The sequence below is a fragment of the Mandrillus leucophaeus genome, unplaced genomic scaffold (assembly GCF_000951045.1).
Source record: "Mandrillus leucophaeus isolate KB7577 unplaced genomic scaffold, Mleu.le_1.0 Scaffold1300, whole genome shotgun sequence".
NCBI lineage: Eukaryota > Metazoa > Chordata > Mammalia > Primates > Cercopithecidae > Mandrillus > Mandrillus leucophaeus.
Genome location: NW_012101256.1, coordinates 323,242 through 343,789, shown reverse-complemented (window position 1 = coordinate 343,789; position 20,548 = coordinate 323,242).

The window sequence follows — 20,548 nt, the reverse complement described above, 5'->3', positions numbered from 1 at the left end:
CTTACACTTCCACACAATAATAGTGGTATACTGGAACACCCCACTGTTAATATTAGACAGATAAATGAGACAGAAAATTAACAAGGATATTCAGGACTTGAGCTCAGCTCTGGACCAAGCAGACCTAATAGACATCTACAGAACTCTCCGTCCCAATCAACATAATATACACTCTTCTCAGCACCACATAGCACTTATTCTAAAATCAACCACATAATTAGAAGTAAAACACTCCTCAGCAAATGCAAAAGAACAGAAATCATAACAGCCTCTCAGACCACAGAACAATCAAATTAGAACTCAGAATTAAGAAACTCACTCAAAACTGCACAACTGCATGGAAACTGAACAACCTGCTCCTGAATGACTACTGAGTAATAACAAAATCAGGCAGAAATAATGAAGTTCTTTGAAATCAATGAGAACAAAGAGACAATGTACTAGAATCTCTGGGACAAAGTTAAAGCAGTGTTTAGAGGGAGACTTATAGCACTAAATGCCCACCTCAGAAAGTGGCAAAGATCTAAAGTCAACACCCTAATATCACAATTAAAAGAACTGGAGAAGCAAGAGCAAACAAATTTAAAAGCCAGCAGAAGACAAGAAATAACTAAGATCAGAGCAGAACTGAAGGAGATAAAGACATGAAAAACTCTTCAAAAATCAATGAATCAGGGAGCTGGTTTTTGAAAAGATTAACAAAATAGATAGACCACTAGCCAGACTAATAAGGAAGAAAAGAGAAAAGAATTAAATAGACAGAATAAAAATTGATAAAGGGGATATCACCACTGATCCCATAGAAATACAAACTACCATTAGAGAATAGTATAAACACCTCTCTGCAAATAAACTAGAAAATCTAGAAGAAATAGGTAACTTACTGGACACATACACCCTCCCAAGACTAACCAGGAAGAAGCTGAATCCCTGAATAGAACAATAACAACTCCTGAAATTGAGGTAGTAATTTACCTGCCAACCAAAAAAAAAAAAAAAAAACCCAGGACCAGATGGATTCACAGCCAAATTCTACCAGAGGTACAAAGAGGGGCTGATACCATTCCTTCTGAAACTATTCAAAACAATAGAAAAAGAGGAACTCCTCCCTAACTCATTTTATGAGGCCAGCATTATCCTGATTCCAAAACCTGGCAGAGACACAACAAGAAAAGAAAATTTCTGGCCAATATCCCTGATGAACATCCATGCAAAAATCTTCAATAAAATGCTGGCAAACCGGATCCAGTAGCACATCAAAAAGCTTAACCACCACAATCGAGTTTGCTTCATCCCTGGGATGCAAGGCAGGTTCAACATATGCAAATCAATAAACATAATCTATCACATAAACGAACCAATGACAAAACCACATGATTATTTCAACAGATGCAGAAAAGGCCTTCAATAAATTCAACACCCTTCATGCTGAAAACTCTCAATAAACTAAGTATTGGTGGAACATATCTCAAAATAACAAGGGCTATTTGTCACAAACCTGTAGCCAACATCATACTGTATGGGCAAAATCTGGAAGCATTCCCTTTGAAAACTGGCACAAGACAAGGACGCCCTCTCTCACTGCTCCTATGCAACATAGTATTGGGAGTTCTGCCCAGGGCAATCAGGCAAGAGAAAGAAATAAAGGGTATTCAAATAGGAAGAGAGTAAGTCAAATTATCTCTATTTGCAGATGACATGATTGTATATTTAGGAAACCTTATTGTCTCAGCCCAAAATCTCCTTAAGCTGATAGGCAACTTCAACAAAGCCTCAGGATGCAAAATCAGTGTGCAACAATCAGAAGCATTCCTATATACCAATAACAGACAAATAAAGAGCCGAATCATGAGTGAACTCCCATTCACAATTGCTACAAAGAGAATAAAATACATAGGAATCCAACTTAAAAGGGATGTGAAGGACCTCTTCAAGCAGAACTACAAACCACTGCTCAAGGAAATAAGAGGAGACACAAACAAACATTCCACGCTCATGGATAGGAAGAATCAATATTGCAAAAATGGCCATGCTGCCCTAAGTAATTTATAAATCCAATGCTATCACCTTCAAGCTACCACTGACTTTCTTCACAGAATTGGAAAAAACTACTTTAAATTTCATATGGAACCAAAAAAGAGCCCACATAGCCAAGACAATCCTAAGCAAAAAGAACAAAGATGGAGGCATCATGCTACCTGACTTCAAACTATACGACAATGCTATAGTAACCAAAACAGCATGGTACTGGTACCAAAACAGAAATATCCAATGGAGCAGAACAGAGGCCTCAGAAATAGCACCACACATCTACAACCATCTGCTCTTTGAGAAACCTGACAAAAACAAGAAATGGGGAAAGGATTCCCTATTTAATAAATGGTGCTGGGAAAACTGGCTAACCATATGCAGAAAACTGAAACTGGACCACTTCCTTACACCTTATACAAAAATCAACTCAAGATGGATCAAAAACTTAATCGTAAGACCTAGGACCATAAAAATCCTAGGAGAAAACCTGGAAACCTGGGCAATATCATTCAGACACAGGCATGGGCAAAGACTTCATGTCTAAAACACCAAAAGCAATGACAACAAAAGCCAAAATAGACAAATGTGATCTAATTAAACTAAAGAGCTTCTGCACAGCAAAAGAAACTATCATCAGAGTGAACAGGCAACCTACAGAATGTGAGAAAATTTTTGTAATCTATCCATCTGACAAAGGACTAATATCCAGAGTCTACAAAGAAGTTAAACAAATTTACAAGATAAAAGCAAACAGCCCCATCAAAAAATGGGCAAAGGATATGAACAGACACTTCTCAAAAGACGACATTTCTGCAGCCAACAGACATATGTAAAAATGCTCATCACCACTGGTTATTAGATAAATGCAAATCAGGTTGCTGCTTCCAAGATGGCTGAATAGGAAGAGCTCTGGTCTGCAGCTCCCAGTGAGATTGACACAGAAGATGGGTCAGCATTTCCAACTGAGTCTTAGCAACTGGCAGACCAGAAGATTCCCTCCCATGCCTTTCTTGGTGGGTCCCATGCCCACGGAGCCTTGCTCACTGCTAGTGCAGCACTCTGAGATCAACCTGTGACACTGCAGCCTGGCAGGGGAGAAGGGCGTCCATCATTGCTCAGGCTTGAGTAAGTAAACAAAGCAGCCAGGAAGGTTGAACTGGGTGGAGCCCATCACAGCTCAGCAAGGCCTACCACCTCTCTAGACTCCACCTCTGTGGGCAGAGCATAGCTGAATAAAAGGCAGTGGACAACTTCTGCAGACTTAAACGTCCCTGTCTGACAGCTCTGAAGAGAACAGTGGTTCTCCCAGCACAGTGTTCAAGCTCTGAGAATGGACAGACTGCCTCCTCAAGTGGGTCCCCGACTGCCATGTAGCCTGACTTGGAGACACCTCCCAGTAGGGGCCAACAGACACCTCATACAGGCAAGTGCCCCTCTGAGACGAAGCTTCCAGAGGAAGGATCAGGCAGCAATATTTGCTGTTCTGCAATATTTGCTTTTCTGCAGCCTCTGCTGGTGATACCTAGGAAAACAGAGTCTGGAGTGGGCCTCCAGCAAATTCCAACAGACCTGTAGCTGAGAGGCCTGACTGTTAGAAGGAAAACTAACAAACAGAAAGGAATAGCATCAATATCAACAAAAAGGACATCCACACCAAAGCCCCATCTGTAGGTCACCAACTTCAAAGGCCAAAGGTAGATAAAACCACAAAGATGGGGAGAAACCAGAGCAGAAAAGCTGAAAATTCCAAAAACCAGAGTGGCTCTTCTCCTCCAAAGGATCACAGCTCCTCACCAGCAACAGAACAAAACTGAATGGAGAATGAGTTTGATGAGTTGACAAAAGTAGGCTTCAGAAGGTCGGTAATAACTAACTTCTCCGAGCTAAAGGAGCATGTTCTAACCCATTGCAAGGAAGCTAAAAACCTTGAAAAAAGGTTAGATGAATGTCTAACTAGAATAAACAGTGTAGAGAGGACCTTAAATGACCTGATGGAACTGAAAACCACAGCACAAGAACTTCATGATGTATGCACAAGCTTCAATAGCTGATTTAATCAAGTGGAAGAAAGGATATCAGTGATTGAAGATCAAATTAATGAAATAAGGCTAGAAGACAAGATTAGAGAAAAAAGAGTGAAAAGAAATGACCAAAGTCTCCAAGAAATATGGGACTATGTGAAAAGACCAAATATATGTTTGATTGGTGTACTGGAAAGTGACGGGGAAAATGGAACCACGTTGGAAAACACTCTTCAGGATATTATCCAGGAGAACTTCCCAGGCTAGCAAGACAGGTCAACATTCAAATTCAGGAAATACAGAGAACACCAAAAATATACTCCTTGAGAAGAGCAACCCCAAGACATAGTTGTCAGATTCACCAAGATTGAAATGAAGGAAAAAATATTAAGCCAGCCAGAGAGAAAGGTTAGGTTACCCAGAAAGGGAAGCCCATCAGACTAACAGCGGATCTCTCAGCAGAAACCCTACAAGCCAGAAGAGAGTGGTGGCCAATATTTAACATTTTTAAAGAAAAGAGTTTTGAACTCTATCCAGCCAAACTAAGCCTCATAAGTGAAGGAGAAATAAAATCCTTTACAGACAAGGAAATGCTGAGAGATGTTGTCACCACCAGGCCTGCCTTACAAGAGCTCCTGAAGGAAGCACTAAACATGGAAGGGAACAACTGGTACCAGTCACTGCAATAACATGCCAAATCATAAAGACCATCAATGCTATGAAGAAACTGCATCAATTAATGGGCAAAATAACCAGCTAACATCATAGTGACAGGATCAAATTCACACGTAACAATATTAACCTTAAAAGTAAATGGGCTAAATGCCCCAATTAAAAGACACAGACTGGAAAATTGGATAGAGTCAAGATGCATCAGTGTGCTATATTCAGGAGAACCATCTCACATGCAGAGACATACATAGGCTCAAAGTAAAGAAATGCAAATCAAAACCACAATGAGATACCATCTCACACCAGTTAGAATGGTGATCATTAAAACGTCAGGAAACAACAGATGCTGGAGAGGTTGTGGAAAAATAGGAACACTTTACACTGTTGGTGGGAGTGTAAATTAGTTCAACCATTGTGGAAGACAGTGTGGTGATTCCTCAGGGATCTAGAACTGGAAATACCATTTGACCCAGCAATCCCATTACTGGACATATACCCAAAGGATTATAAGTCATTCTACATTAAAGACACATGCACATGTATGTTTATTGCAGCACTATTCACAATAGCAAAGGCTTGGAACCAACCAAAATGTTCAGCAATGATAGACTGGATTAAGAAAATGTGGCACATATACACCATGGAATACTATGCAGCCATAAAAAAGATAAGTTCATGTCCTTTGCAGGGACATGGATTAAGCTGGAAACCATCATTCTCAGCAAACTATCACAAGATCAGAAAACCAAACACCACATGTTCTCACTTGTAAGTGGGAGTTGAACAATGAGAACACATGGACATAGGGAGAGGAACATCACACACCAGGGCCTGCAGGGTGTGTGGGATTAGGGGAAGAATAACGTGAGGATAAATTCCTAATGTAGGTGATGGATTGATGTATGCAGCAAACCAGCATGGCACGTGTATACCTATGTAACAAAACTGCACGTTCTGCACATGTAACCCAGAACTTAAAGTATACATAATAATAATAATAATAAAGTAAAAAAGTTACTTTAAATAAGCTAAATTAATTATTTAAGAAATAAATTTTTAAGAATGAATTTAGTATAGCCTAAGTGTACAGCATTTATAAAGTCTACAGTAGTGTACGGTAATTTCCTAGACCTTCACATTCACCCACCACTCACTCACTGACTCACCCAGAGCAACTTCCTGCCAACTCTATTCATGGTAAGTGCTTTTATATAGGTGTACCATTCTTGACTTTTGTACCACATTTTTTTTCTGTACCTTTTCTGTGTTTAGATAAATTTAGATACGTGAAGACTTACCATTGTGTTACAATACCCTATGGTAATCTGTATAGTAACATGTTGCACACATTTGTAACCTAGGAGCAAAAGGCCATATCATCTAGCCTAGGTGTGTAGTAGGCTATGCTTGTAGGTTTGGGTAAAGTGTACTCTATGATGTTCCCATAATGACACATTTCTCAGAACATTTCCCTATCATTAAGTGATGCACAACTGTATTTAATATAGTTCTTTAATTCATAGTTGAGCACATTTTTAAACTCACAGGCAAATTTCTTTGGGGAAGGATAGCTCATCTAATTTTAATTAATTTCTAAAAGCTCTTTATATAATAAAAGTTTTATTATTTCAATTTTGGACACAAATATATTTTCAATGGATGCAGAATCCATTCTGTATCCTCAAGTTTTAAAAGACTCATTTATTTATTGTTTTTAGTCCCAGTTCAATACTCTTATTTTTTCAGGAAAATATATCTTATTTATTTATTCATAGCATTTTGTAGACTTATGCAATACGTGAACTTTGATGTAAAATTGAGCAAAAAGGCTGGGTATTGGAGGCTGAAGTCACAGAAGGACAAGAGACTCCAAAATACACATGACATATCAGTGCCTTGTGGGTAAGGTGTGACTAGTAGATGAATTTATGAACTACGCTTGCATATTTTCTTTCGAGGAAAAAGATTGTTTATAAGTTAAATACAATGAAAATGACCAACTTAGGCCAAGACTGTCAAGAAAATAACTTGGTCTTATTGGCTCATTTTGCTGGCCCATATAAATGAAAGTTAGAATTAAGATTTTCAAAAAAATATACACATTTTAAAGGCTTTAGACAAATATTACAAAATTTATCTCTCTAAAATTTTTTCTATTAAATTGTAATTTCACTGTTAGAGTGCTCATTGAAGTTTAGATTCTGAATCTATAAAAATGAAAATCGTAATAGTACAAATTTGACAGGGTTTTTTATGGCCCTATAATCCATGTTAAACACTAAACCTTGTACAAAGTTAATGATTAATAAATGTTAATCATTAGGACTAAGATAATGTTTTGAAAATGATTAGACTAAAGTCTTAAAGAACTTTCATATATAAAATATATACAAATCACAGCACACCCAATAGAAACAGGAGGGAGAATTGGGAACCTCACCTGTTCAGTTTGACTCTTGGCCCCATGACTATACTAATGTAACTCCTGTTACCTCTAAGAAAGTATAGGCATCTGACAAATACAGCAAGAAAACCAGTAAGTTCAGTGGCCCATAAAGTGAGTGAGGGTAACAGTTTGTAAAATGAGGTTTGGATGAAGTGAGGTAGAGTGTTTCCTCCCAGAGAACAGCAACCAGCGCTATCGTTTCTATTTACAAAATATGATTAGTCAAAATAAAACTGTGACTTGGTTCCTATCCAGAGGGTGACATGTAAAGGAATTATATTTCTTTTGTAGGGGAATGTTATCATATTTATGTGTAATTTTATTTTTCATGTATTAATATTTATTCCTATATTCGTTAACATTTATTGAGCATTTAATTAGTGTTGACCCTTGCTTTCAAGACGCTTCCTGGTTGATGTCAACACCCCCTTGAATGGTGGGGGTTTTAGGGCTCATAAACAGGGCAGCTCTTGGTTTTGACTTTGGGGAGGGCGGTTTCATGGTGATGCTGTTTTCACTTATTTATTTACTAATTAATTTAACCAGCATTTTATTATTCATCTACCATACATATAAGTCACTGACAGTCACTGTGCTGTTATAACTAGAGTGTTATAACTACACCCTTAAATAATTGAGACTAAAAAAAGTGAGTACAATGTTGGCATAGAAGTTTTTATGCAAGTAGTATGGGAATACAAAGGAGTGGCAACAAACTAAATTTAGGGAGGTGAATAAAGTGATAAAACACCCTTTCAAAAGGAGGTGACATTTGGAATAAATATTATAGGGTATGATTTGACCAATCATGATGAGCAGAAAAGAAATTCAAGGTAGAGGCAAAAGAATATGAAAGCTATGGTGGTTTCAGAGAATGTGGGCATTACTAGAATTGCAAGTAGGTCAGTGTAGTGGAAACTGTGATTGACTATCAAACATCATGACATATCAGGTCATATCTGGTTCAGGGATGGGCACATTTACAGTGATCTGGGCCAATGAGACCCAACAAGAATTTTGTTGGTGAGTTCTGAGGATCAAGTTTCTTACTCTTAGGACAAACTATGGGAAGCTTCCTTCTGTCTCCTACTGAATGAAAAGGAAGATGCATTTAGCCTCCATTGCTACTGGAAGCCACTATGCAATTTCAGAGGAACCAATCTTAGAATCAATCTAACACTTAGTAAAGCTTACAAGTAAAGAGACTACAGGTTCTTCATTTAATCATTGAAGCACTTTATCAACCAACTCTAAAGCCCATTTCAGGCTGTCTAGTGACCCAACTATCAAAACACTTGACCTGCGAGTTAACAAGTTAACTGTAAAGACAAGAAAAATAACACAACACAAGGACAATACATAGACATCAATGCAAGGCAGATGTTGCTACATGGTCAATTGTAGCAACTCGGGCTTATTCTTAAGTGAGCCAACGCATTTCCTTGTTTTCACATGTGAAAACATCTTACTTTCCACTGAAGTGAAGGGCCAGGGTTGTGTAATCCTCAAATAGTAATCTGGAAAGAGAGGTAGAGGTTGTATTGGGAAGACTGTGCCCATACTGAGGAGTTTGAAGTTGAAATTGAAAGCAGTGAGGAGCTATTTATTGGGAAATTGTAAGTAATGGAGTAAAACCTCTTGTCCTCCCTGTGGGATAAATAAGAGAAGTATTTTCCCAACTGCTCATAATTTCTAAGGCTAGAGTTAGTTCTTTTCAGTACAATCTAGAAGTCTTGGATTGATTACTTGTAGGACTCAGTTAAATTTTAGCTGGGGAAAAAATACTTCCCCAGGTTTTTTTGTGGGAAATAGAAAGACAGATATTTCATTCTTCTAGTTATGCCTGGTTCCAAGGTGAATTATTTAATTAAGTAACTTAGAAAACACCAACCCTGTAGAGCAGGCCCTGACCATGCCCGCATTCTCTCTCTGTTGACCACACAAGTGACCATGTAGCAACATCTGCCCTGCATTGATGGCTATGTGTTGTTCTCGTGTTATGTATGTTTTTTTGTTTTCACAACTGGCTTATTAACTCCTAGATCAAGTGTTGGTTCCCTAGTTTACCTGGATCAGAACCACCTGAGGTGCTTGGGTGTTTAACAAGCTTCTCAGTAATCTGTTTGGAATTTGTAAAGTACCAGAGATGCTGAGTATGTACTTGCAAATCCAAAGGGAATAAAGATCAGTAATGTATAAGTTTTTGCTATTTCTTCCAGGACCCAAATGTAAGACTTTTCAGAAGAAATAGAAGAGTCAGTGTTAGAGTCTTATTTTTCCTAAGTATGTCTATTCATTTTCATGTGTTTTATTCTAGAAAAATCCATGGGTTACATTTTCCAGTGATCAAAATTATTTGAAGTTCAAGGTAAAATATATAATTTGACTTTTATTTTTAAAATTTTCACTTCATTGATCTTATTTATAATAGCACATACAAATAGTAGGTAAAAATCAAATCAATGGCTCAATATTATATTAATTTTAGTTATTGAAAGAAAGAGAAAGACTTGGTGAACTGGGTCTTCTGGCCTGAGGCCATAACTTTTTTACTTGATTTGATTCATTGCTTTAAGTTAGAGAAGTCCCACAAAATATACTCAATTTCTTTTTCTACAAAATTACCATAACATGTATTATCACCTGAATAGGTGTAACAAATGAATTTTATCATGCAATGACATGTTTTGAAATCATGAGAAGAAGGCTTTAAATCAATGAAGATATTATTTGGTTTTGATCTCTGAAACCTGCAGAGATGTTACAAATTATTTAGTTTTATACATGCTATGTGTATATATATACACATGTACACACATACCTATGGGATATTTTATTCTACACAATTTCTGCTATAGCACAGAGATCTTCAGATATTAATGGAAGTTTTTGTTTCTGAAATACACGTTCTACTTTATCGTTAAGTGCTCTAAATTGTTATTTTTCTGGATCTCATTTCCTTTGAAATGTGAACTTTCTGAACAAAGTTGATAGACTTCTTAAAAAATCAAAGACTTAAATACTAAAGCATGTTACTTTATATTGTATTAATAAGGGATAAGTAGGGTATTTTGAATTCTTAGTTATGATTATGAATGAAAGCTTTCCAAACTTTCCTCTCTTTTGCCTTCCGTCCTATCTGCTTTTCTCTTCATTCTTGTTTTCTGTAACTGAAATTGCATTTTACCTCAAAACTTCCAATCTAGTCACTTGATTCTTTTTTTGTCAGCAAGTCTCTATTCGTTATTTCTGTTCTTTCTGTGCTGCAACAATAATTTCTTCTGTTTGCTCTAATCAAGTCTAGTCACGTTTTCAGCCCTTCTGTCATTTTCAGCTTTCCTTCTCATCCAAGAGCATTTCCACTGTCTGACATTACAGGCAAAGCATACATTTCTCTGAATTTTGTGAGACCTCCTGCAAAGAGACAGTTACAGAACACTGACCTTGGATAGTCTATGGAATTTTTCTACCTAGTTATTTCTATGGATTAGTCGTCTAGTCTAGTCAAACAGCTAATTGTTTGTATTTCAGCTAATTAAACAATTCTGGCCAGTTGGTTAGAATCACTGATTAATTGAGAGCACCAAAGCCCAAGCTATTATCTAAGTAGGCAAGCATTTGTGTGGTTCTTGCTAATAAACCTTCAATCTTTCTCTTGTGACATTGCCTCCACCTTTCTATCAAATTCAATTGAAGTCAACAAGTATTTGAACACCTGTCATCTGCATGTTAACTTGAGTGTATGTGTGTGTGTGTGTGTGTGTGTATTTTAAGTGGAATATCATGCCTATCCACAAGGTGCTTACCAGTGGGGTTGCATAGACAGCCATGAGGCAGCAATGGAGGTTGTATTTGCTATTTACTCTTTGAATATTTCTGCAGTTCTCAAAGAGAAACCCAAATAATACTGCCAAAAATTAAACTCAGGATCTCAATATGCATGATAAGATTAATTTGGATGCTATTCAGCATCACAGTGTTTATTCACTGAGCTGGTTAATTTCTTTCAATGCCTAAAGCAGTCTCTCAAGCTATGCGTTTATATTCACTCTTTTACCTGATAATTTACATAATTTCCTTGAATAAAATAATTATTCCAATGATAAAAGCCACCACTGATGGAGCACTTATATGTGCCACAAATAGTGGTGAGCTTTTTCTTTATTCTTAACTTATTAACCACCTACTATGTGCCAAGCAATGAAAATAAAGAATGAATTAGATAGCCTGACTCTGAGGAACTTATATTCTGATTGGGGAAACTAGACAGACAATAACAACAAATGAGATAGTTGAAGATTATGGCAATTAGTATTCAAGGTAATGGCATAATGAATCATGTGGGATGGCCACTTTAAATAGAGTGGCATGGAAATACATATATAAGGAGATACATTTCAGAGATTCTTCAGGAACGAACAGGAGAAGTTCATGTGCAGAGCTCAGAGAAGAGTTTACAGTTCCAGAGAAGAATGTGTACCATAACCTTACAATGGGGAAGGACTTGCTAGGTTTGAGGAACTGACAGGAGGATGGCGAATGAGTGAAGGAGCAGAATTGTGAAGATGAAATTCATAGATCTGGAGGAAATGAATCATGCTGAATGATATTGACCATGTTAAAAAGTCTAGTTTTTTTTTTTTTTTTTTTTTTTCCCCTTAAAGAACAACAGGAAGAGTTCATGACAGAATTTTAAGAAGGGGAAAGATGTGATTTGTTTAAATGTTTTAAAAGGATCAGTCTGGAGAATGGACTGGAGTTGTGTGGATGTAGGGAGATCTGTTTATGCATCTGTAAAATGATTGTGGTCTTAATGAAGATGGGCACAGAAAAGTTAGTTTGAAGTGGAAAGGATCAAGATATGGTTAGAGGAAGAAAATTAGGACCTCATGATGAATTGCATATGAGAGTGAGGGATGAGAAAAATGAGAAATCAAGGATGGCATCAATTATTTTAATCCTTAGAATAACTTATGAAGTCGATTTTATTATCATCTGTATTTTACAGATAAGGAAATTGAGGCACTAACAAACGAGAATCCCTGTCCAAGGTCATATACCAAGTGGTGTATGATCACTTCATACCAAGTGGTGGCATGAAGACTGAACCCAAGCAGATAATTTTATAGCACATACATAGTGACCACCATATGTACTGAGAAATGTGTTTCGTATCTTTCCAAGTATGATAACTGATTTTAAGCTTTTCATTTCACATATTCTCATTTTATCTTGAATTAGAGACCTTGAATAGCTCCAAATTGCAATATTTTTCTAATAATTTAGAACCAACTGTTAAATAAATTACCTAGTAGCAGATTTATCTTAAAATTTTAACTTCCAGGATATTTTATGAAGTCCATACAGACTCAGCCTGCTATATATTTACTATCTCTAATATGAAGTAAAAAATGATACAAATAACAATGACCTTCAAGTATAATAAAATGCTGAAGTTCTTGCTAAAAGATCAATGACAGGGTATATTTGGTTTAGGAGTATTTTATTCTTAATTTTTATTTCATTGTGTTCTAGGACTTTCAAATTGGTAATCAATTGGTATAGTCCTCATGAACACAGTTCAATCCTCTTATTACAATCATTGAAGTATTCTTGCTTCTTTAGAGACCAGGAATAAGTGGGAGTTACTCAAATTTCATATTTTCAAGGAATAAAAAAATTTCAAAAGCATGTACCATGCCTTAGACACCCAGACAGTTACAAAAGAAAATAGGATAGAAGCTCTTTCTAGAGAACAGAAGAAGCGTGAGTTCTAGTCTTGTTGTAGGATGTGGATGTGGGGGAAATATCCTCCATACCCTCCTCTGTCTCTTAGACTGCCTGCTTGCCTTTATAAGAAGATGGTTTTTTCAGGACTTGGTTGACAAGAGAACAACAAATTCCACTGAGGTAGGGAAATGGCTTAGTGGGAAAATCCTGCTTACATATCACTGGGTTTGGATTATACCTACTTGCCTTCCCCTATTGTTTGTAATTTTAAATATATGTATATTAAAATTGAGGTCAGAGTATGTAGCACTATATGACCCAATTACATATAGATGTATTTTGTTGGGTGAAAACATTTTGGTGGGGGGGATAAGTAGGGAGGCTGGTTCTTAAAAGAGGCTAGATGGGATTTATTTCTCAAAGTGAAGGTAAAATTTAAGAATAGGGTATTTGTATACTATTGTCTAACCTGGCAGAGACTACATCAAGCAAGCATCACAATTTTAAGGGCATTATGGATAGAAGAATATTAAGTTATAATGCTATTTTTCTCAGATATTAGGTATATCCCATTTCTCATTTTTCTATGCTCTGTTAAATTTTATATTTCAAGTTAATCTTAGGATATCCTCCAATGACCAGTTTAAAAGAATAAGCAAATCATTTTGGTGGGATAAAACATATACCATTTTTCCTGTAGAATAGATTACATTTCTTGGGAAATCTATGCCACAATTTCAGGTTTAAAAGGGCCATGTAATTCAAGAAATCCTACAGCCTTTCCTTTGTTCTATTTGCCAGTTTCAAAATATGGCCTCTAAAACTGAATACCTGAATAAACAATTCTGGAGAAACCTATTTACAAAATTTGTTTTGAATGCAAGTGCAAATATGACTTCTCAAACATAAATCTCTCTTCAACTCAGTGACATAGCAGTCTCCCTAAGCAATTTATTGTTTGCTTCAACAAATGGATAAAACAATAAATAAATGCTTCACCTACATGATCATAAGATTTAGCACTTCAGTACATTTAGTATTATTGATTTTACCATGTAGGCTTTTATTCCTAATCTTTCTTTACCACCAAAATTTACTTAATAAAACTAAATAGTGGAGGAAGGAGAAAACTAGCTGATGAATATCTGAATATCTGATTTTTGTTTTTCAGTGTTTGAACTTTTAATTTGTCATGGTTCTCATTTCTTTTTATACTTAGATTATAGAGTTATATATGAATATGCTTTTGGCTCTTACACCATTCATGTTACAGGTTATCAAAAGTAATTAAATTTTCAAAATTAGTAAAACCACTCAGTTAAGCAATGTAAGCATACATTAGCTGGTAATCATTTACAATGCCAGTTGCATCGTGAGACTGTTATTGACATGTCAGCAGAGCATATGATAGAGTTGTTTTTCTGCCAGTACTAATCCAGCAACAATGTAAGGCTGCCAATGCAGATGGGATTGTATTTGTAGAATGGAGCAATTCCCACAAGAGATTTTCGCCATACTAACAGTAGCTAGGACTTCCTCAGTTTTCTCCTGTGCCAGGTGGCAGTAGCCACCAACAGCATCTGGGCACTCTGCCCTACCACCTCCCTCCTCTCCTGTGGGAACATCCAGGAAAGATGAGAAAAACGTGCTTTGGGCACCAATAAATTAGGGACAACAAAATACGATATTCTGGAAGAAATGTCAAGTCAAAAAATTCTGGGAAATCCAGTATTTCTTCACATTTATTTGTATGGTCTATTAATTAATATAAGTATCATAAAATTTGGCTGTGCTTTGATGTTTGTCAGTGACTAGAGCCACTGATTTCTTTCTCTTTTAATAGAAGATACCTATAATTGCAGATTACCTTCACTTTTTTGCAGATGATCAAAATTTAGTTGATAAATGGCAGTGGTTTTCAACTACCATATACACTGGCATGTCATATTCAGGTGTAATATGTATTGTAGGTAGTTTATTATAAATCATAGCTAAAATATTAAAGTTTGTAAGTCATCTAAGTTCATAAATAATCTACTTTTTAATACATTAGAATGAATTCACATTTATCTTTAAAACAACATTGCTCTTTGTTTGCATGTATTCTAATGTTCTATTTTGACTGAGAGAGAAAGAACCTAAGCTACCAATAATTATGCACTGTTATAGGAATGCTATGGAAGTGAAAGAGTCATGGATCTGCATTGGAAAGTTTGTTAGTGGATTGAATGGAGTGCCATGTACAATATACTCTGTATCTAACATGTGGACATAACGTTTTGTTCCCTTTCTCAAGAAATGTGACCCGGATGTTTCTATAGACTCCTATTGTTTGCTAGAGTATTAATTGTAGGAAAATTAGTTCTTTGTGGGGGTGGCAGTTGAACCCCAGAGGTTAAATTGTACATCCATTTGTAGATGTTTAAAGGAAGTTTGGTGTGGTTCCCATACATATCTGCCATAGGAAAAAGTGTACTTCTTTGACTTGCAACTGTCTACAAAAAAGAATCAAAATATTCATTTATTTTTTTTTTCACTGAAGTACTATCTACATCATCTCTTCTTTTCTATATTCCTGGAAAAATTCCCCTTTGGTCCCTCTGCCTTACTTGTACCAAGTCACTCAAATAAAACTAAGAACCTTTATCCAGTTTTCCAGCAGTAGATTTTTATTATGTGCGTTTTTTAAAAAAAATTATTTATTTATTTATTTTTTTTTATTATACTTTAAGTTCTAGGGTACATGTGCACAACGTGCAGGTTTGTTACATATGTATACTTGTGCCATGTTGGTGCGCTGCACCCATCAACTCATCAGCACCCATCAACTCGTCATTTACATCAGGTATAACTCCCAATGCCATCCCTTCCCCTCCCCGCATAATAGGCCCCGATGTGTGATGTTCCCCTTCCCAAGTCCTTATTATGTGTTCTTATTCCTTGAAGTTGAGTGCAGTTATGGCAGGTTGAAGGAATTAAGTCGGAATTGAAACTTGGGTGGCATAATAGGAAATATATCTAAATGATGTATATTTATATAAAATAACATGCTGATGGGTTTAAGGATTTATTTGGATAAAGTCTGGCCACCTTATTCTTTTGTGTTTTATATCTAGTCTTCTCAAACAATTAGTATTTATCAGTGCCTGCTATGTGTGAAGCACTCTAATATCTGTTGAACAAAAACAGCTATCCTGAGGGACTCAGCATGTTGATATTTCTTCAACCTAAGGAAGACTACTACCAAAAATATTCTTAATTCTGATGCAAGAGATCAATTAAAAAAATGTACATTTGATATGAACTATGCTTCATAAAGATCTGGTTCTGATACTGAATGTGTTTTATGGTTTAACTGTAATTTCTAACACATTGCATTTGGGAGATAGAGCTAGAATAAGACTTCAGCATCTGGCTATATGGGATTCTCTTACGACGAAACATCCAGACCCTTTATGAACCATAATATTTAATTCATTGCACGGCTCATAAGATGTAAGGGGGGAAAAATAAACTCCTCTCTCTATGCAACAAAATAAAACAGAAAAAACACCCAATAAGATGTAACTGGAGGCCGGACGCGGTGGCTCACGCCTGTAATCCCAACATTTTGAGAAGCCGAGGTAGGCAGATCACTTGAGGTCAGGAGTTGGAGACAAGCCTGGCCTACATGATGCAACCCAGTCTCTACTAAAAATACAAAAATTAGTTGTGTGTGGTGGCCCGTACCTGGAATCCGAGCTACTCAGGAGGCTGAGGCACTAGAGTCGCTTGAACCTGTGAGGCGGAGGTTGCAGTGGGCCCAGATCGGGCCACTGCAATCCAGCCTGGGAGACACAGCGAGACTCCGCCTCAAAAACAAACAAACAAACAAACAAACAAACAAAATGTTGCCCGGAGCTCACTGGCTCACGCCTGGAATCCCAGCATTTTGGGAGGCCAAAGCGGGCGGATCACCGCTGCTCTCCGGCCTGGGGGGGAAAAATAGAGAGAGAGAGAGCGCTACACGGAGTTGGTGTTTTGGCATAGCTACCGCTCAGGCACATGTGGAGCCCAGGGAACTTCAGATATCCGGGTTTTCGGGGAAAGTGGCTGCAAGGCTGGCACAGCGGGAGGTTAGACCTCCGTACAAACCCCTGGGAAAGGGGCTGAATCCAGGGGCCTGAGCAGCAGTGGTCTGTAGGCCCGGCTTCCATGACACCTTTGGCTTGGAACTCCAGCCAGCCAGCAGCATTACACCTCCCTGAGACTGAGCTCCCGAAAGGGAGGAGCGGCCGTCTTCTTTGCTGTTTCGCAGCCTTAGCTGTTGATGCCTTCAGTGCAGCTGCCGTTTGGGAAAAGCGGCCAGATTGCGCTTTTTTTACGCTGGTCCCTGACCCTACTTCTCTTCACTGGGCGGGGCCTCCAGACCTGGGTCACCAGCCACCTTGGCGGTGTTTTCCAGCTGGCCGTGGTACGGAGCCTCTGTGGGACCGAGCTACCAGGGAGAGGGATGGGCCGTCTTTGCTGTTTCACAGTCTTAGCTTGGTTGCCGTCAGGCTGTAGGGAATCCGAGGCAGCTAGGGACTGGAGCGGTCGCAGCAGCTCTACAGAGAAGCGACCAGACTGCTTTCTCTTGTAGGTCCCGATCCCGTTTCTCTTCGCAGGGCAAAATCTCCCTCTTGAGGCCAATAGCCATCCCCAGCAGTGTTTTCTGGCTGAGAGCACTTTCAAACCCCCCGCCACGTGATGGAGCTCCCAGAGGGAGGAGCCGGGCACCATCTTTCCTGTTTTGCAGCCTTCGCTGTTGTTGCCTGTGGGATTTGGAGAGTCTGAAGCAACTAGGGGCTGGAGCGGACCCCCAGTAGAGCCCAGAAATAAGGCCACACACCTACAACCGTCTGATCTTTGGCAAAGCTGACAAAAACAAGCAATAAGCAAAGGACTCTCTATTTAATAAATGGTGCTGGGATAACTGGCTAGCTATATACAGAAGATTGAAATTGGACCCTTTCCTTACACCATATACAAAAATGAACTCAAAATGGATTAAACACTGAAAAGTAAAACCCAAAACTATAAAAACTCTGGAAACCTAGGCAATACCATTAGATTTCATGATGAAGATGCCAAAGCTATTGGAACAAAAGCAAAAATTGACAAATGGAATCTAATTAAACTTAAGAGCTTTTGCACAGCAAAGTAACTATCAACAGAGTAAACAGACTTCCTACAGAATGGGAGAAAATATTTGCAAATTATGCATCTGACAAAGATCTAATATGCAGACAACCTACAGAATGAGAGAACACTTTTGCAAAGTAACATTCAACAAAGGTCTAATATCCAACATCTATAAGGAACATAAACAAATTTACAAGAAAAAACAACCCCATTAAAAAGTGGGCAAAGGACATGAACAGACACTTCTCAGATGACATACATGTGGCCAAAAAGTATTTTAAAAAAGCTCAATATCAGTCATTAGACAAATGCAAATCAAAACCACAATGAGATACTATCTAACACCAGTGAGAATAGCTATTCTTAAAAAGTCAAAAAAGATAACAGAAGCCAGTGAGGTTGTGAAGATAAAGAACACTTATACACTATTGGTGGGAGTGTAAATTAGTTCAACCATGTGGAAAGCAGTGTGGTGATTCCTCAAAGAGCTAAAAATAGAACTATCATTCGACCCAGCAATCCTATTACTGGGTATATACACAAAGGAATATAAATCATTATGTCACACATGCACATGTATGTTCATTGCAGTAATATTCACAATAGAAAAGACATGGAATCAACCTAAATGCCCGTTAATGACAGATTGCATAAAGGAAATGTGGTCCATACATATCATGGAATGCTGTATAGCCACAAAAAAGAACAAGATAATGTCCTTTGCAGGAACATGGATGAAACTGGAGGCCATTATTTTTAGCAAACTAATGCAGGAACAGAAAACCAAATACCGCATATTCTCATTTATAAAGGGGAGCTAAATGATAAGAGCACATAGATACATAGAGGAGAACACCATACACTGGGGCCTACCTGAACATAGAGGGTGTGGAGGAGAGGATGAGAAAATATAACTATTGGTTACTAGGCTTAAATATGGGTGATGAAATGACTATACAACAAATTCCTGTGACATGAGTTTACTTACATAACAAACCTGCACATGTACCCTGAACCTAAAATAAAAGTTAATGAAAAAAGATAATAAAAGATGGAGTTATAATAATAAGCAAGCAATAAAAAAGTATTAAGAATGACCTGGAAATTTGTAACAAGAATTAAACAGAACTTTCAGATATAAAATGTAATTATTTATTTTAATTTTCTTTGGATAAAGGGTCTTGCCCTATTGCCCAGTTTGGAGTGCAGAGGCAAGATCATGGCTCACTGCAGCCTTGACCTTCTAGTCTCAAACGATCCTCTTGCCTTAGTTTCTCAAGTAGCTGGGACTATAGGTGCATGCCACCACACCTGACTAATTTTTAAATTTTTTTTGTAGAGATAATTTGTCTCAAACTCCTGGGCTCAAATGATCTTCCAACCTAGCAAAGTGTTGGGATTATAGGCATGAGCCACCATGCCTGGCCATAAAGTTGTTTTAAAGATATGAGTAGAAATCTTTCCCTAAGTGATAAAGAATATCAACAAAATTCCTGTATCAAACATCAGCAAAAACATTAGAAGTATTTACTTTGTAGTCAGGAATGGACAATGATGTCTAATATTATTTTAATTCAATATTGTAATAGATAGCCTAGACAAAAAAGAAAGACATATAAATAAATGATTTAGAATCTGTAGAGGAAGAAATAGAACTATTATTATTATATAAGATGATAATATAGAAAACCAAAAGTATTTACAGATGAATTACTAGCATTAATGAAAGTAATAAAGTAGAAGGATATAAAATTAAAATATAAGAATCAATGATTATTTTAAACAGCAACAGTTGGAAAAAGTTATTTGCAAAAAGATACCATTGATAATAACATAAAAACATGACACCTAGAAAAATATCTATCAATATTTTATTATGAGTTTATTAACCTTAAATAAGACACAAATAAAAGAAAAAATACAACATACTCATAGATAGAAAGACTCAATAATGTTCTTCCTAACTTTGTTCTATGACCTCAATGGGATTACATTCAAAATGCCACCAGAACTTTTTTTTAAGGAACTTGACAAGTTGGTTTTAAAATTTAAATGAAAACATAAAGGCTCAAGAATAACCAAAACTTTCCTGAAGAATATATAGGAATTTGTCTTACTGAATATAATAATAAAAAGCTCCATGAATTAAGGCAATATGATATTAGCAAAGGGATAAATAAATTTATCAGTGGATCAGAGAGCTCAGAAACAGATACATTGATATATAAAATTTTCATTGTATGAAGATATTTCCTTTTCTGTCATTTTAGTCTCTAACTTGATCTTCAGTGGAATGTGTACAACTGTATAAAATATAGCTGTGAAGGCACTTTTACAATATCAAAAGATATCTTAAATCATCTTATCAATGTCTTAAAAAGAACTTACTATTTCTGGAAAATTGAACAGAATTGGTGATAGAGTACATCTAATTTTTCTTCTGTGGTCCTGGCATTAGTACTGTAGGCATACAGTTTCTTCCGTG